We start from the raw sequence: 2,205 nt of genomic DNA, 5'->3' as shown, positions 1-2,205 counted from the left end.
ACACATATACTCCCTTTTTGGATTTTGATTATAATTTATTAAATGTGTAGAATGATTTACTGGTGAATTGGCAAATTTATAATATTAAATTTTCTCTCATAAACATTACATCTTGGGGCTGGGCATGTGGCTCAAGCGGTAGTGCGCTCGCCTGGCATGCGTGCGGCCCAGGTTCGATCCTCAGCACCACATACAAACAAAGATGTTGTGCCCGCCAATAACTAAAAAATAAATATTAAAAATTCTCTCTCTCTCTCTACCTCTCTTTAAAAAAAAACAAATTACATCTTCATTTATTTAGATCTATTTTTTTAAACATGAGCACTTATTTAATGTAAAAGAAAAATAAAAGCAATAACAGTTCCAGGGGATGAGTGGCTACCATCCTCCTAGGACACAGCAGCACAGTTGCAGGGGAGTCAGACCCTTGAGTTCTGGAGACATGGGTGTTCACCAGGGATAGCCAAGGCCAACCAACTTTCTGGATGCTCACTGGATCTTATACTTGTCCCACTTCTTTTCAGGGTCATAGCGCTCCCAGCAGATGGCAGGGAAGATGTGCTTGTTCTTCTCATACCAGCTCCTCAGCACCACCTTTCCTGCATGAGACTCATACTTCTCCACAGTGGCATCACTGAGTAGCCACCCATCATCATGAAGATCAAAGTTAAAGAGTGGCCAATTCTTCCCATGTACCTTGGTAACGATGAAGTCACAGAAACTGTGATGATGGGGAATGATTAGTCCTCCTTGATGTACATGAGCTGCTCCACCCCTGCTGACCTGAGCTTACTGAAGTCTTCACACAGGATCTCAAGTGCCTTCTGGAGGAACTGCTGCATTGTGTTGTCCTTTTTTATTTTGACTGTCTGCTGGTGTCCAGAGCCAGCCCAGTAACTGAAGGTGATTTCAATCTCTTCACTCTCAATCTTCTCCTGCTTGACTTCTCACTCCTGCTACAGCTCTTCCCAGAGACAATTTTCCTCCTCCTCCCTGTCTTGGTCAGGCAAGAAGCTGGTGTGCACATCTGGGTTCTTCCCCAATTTCCTTCTCTGTGGTGATCTCTTCCCTTTCCAGCTCCTCCTCATGCATGGCCACTGCCTCCTCCTTTTCTCCTCCCTCCTCTTCTTTTTCCCAGATGAAGGGCAGGCTAGAGATCTTCTGCTTGGCCTCCTTCTTGTGCTCTTTTCTCACAGTTTCTCCAGCTTTAGCTGCAGCTCCTTTGACTGCTCCCTCTTGGCCAGCTGATATTCCTGCTCCTTCACCAGTGCTTCCTTTTAGGCTTGAATGTCATTCAGGGTCACAAGATGGTGCTGGACTTGAGCTCTGCCTTCACAGCATTGTAGTGTGCAGAGAACTTCTTGTCAATGTTGGATTTTATTACATTCTCTTCTGCGATCTGCTGCTTCCTCTGCTTCATCTGCTCCATCTGCTCCCGCTGCTCTTCCCATTTCTTCATCAGATTTTTGGTGCATCCTGCCTCGCTTGGGGCACCCTTGTACTGAGCCTTGGTGGCGGCAGAGGTGGCAGTGGTGGTGGCAACAACGGTGACAGCAGCCCTGCTAAATCCTAGATTTTTTTTTAACAGAAGGGATCAATGCTGAAAAATGTCCACTGGGAGATTTCTCAGTGAAAGCAGTTTCAGCAGTGTAACAAAGGGCTACATCAGACTGCAGAGGGCTTTTGAATGAAAGGGAGGTGAGGAGGTGAGGTCTGTTATTGTGGTTTATTGATTTAGAAATATTGAGATAAAGAGAACAAATGAGAAAGTCTAAATATTATTTATTTTTTAAGGATTGGTGAGCTTTGAGGAAGAATATCTGTCAGAGAAGGACATGTTGCACATGATGTAGAGAGAGGAGGTGGCTTATAGCCGACAGGGAGGGGTTGGAACCAACAGCTCAAGACGTGTGTGTGTGTACGTGTGTGTGTGTGTGTGTTTGTGTGTGTGTGTGTGTGTGTTGATGTGGAAACTACAGTTTACCCATGGTAAATAGAGAAGACATTGAAGGTGACATTTGAGTAGATCTGAAGGAAGTGACATGGAAGACTTGATGAATCATGGGGAGGAGCTTTCTAGAAAAAAATAGGAAGAGGTAGGGGCTGAATGGAGTTTGGAATAGAGTGAATGAGAAAGAGGATGCCAGGAGGTGTGTGATTCAAGAGGTATCAGGCCAGATCACATGAAGTCTTGCAGGAAATTGT

At 44.9% G+C, this 2,205-nt stretch overlaps 1 pseudogene; it reads right to left on the bottom strand.

Moving 5' to 3' along the window:
• Positions 1-489: 489 nt before the first annotated feature.
• Positions 490-1,988, bottom strand: LOC144249137 (protein FAM50A pseudogene; annotated as a pseudogene).
• Positions 1,989-2,205: the final 217 nt, after the last annotated feature.

The sequence above is a fragment of the Urocitellus parryii genome, chromosome 11 (genome assembly GCF_045843805.1).
Source record: "Urocitellus parryii isolate mUroPar1 chromosome 11, mUroPar1.hap1, whole genome shotgun sequence".
In the NCBI taxonomy this organism is placed as follows: domain Eukaryota; kingdom Metazoa; phylum Chordata; class Mammalia; order Rodentia; family Sciuridae; genus Urocitellus; species Urocitellus parryii.
This window is presented reverse-complemented; position numbering and strand designations above follow the sequence as displayed.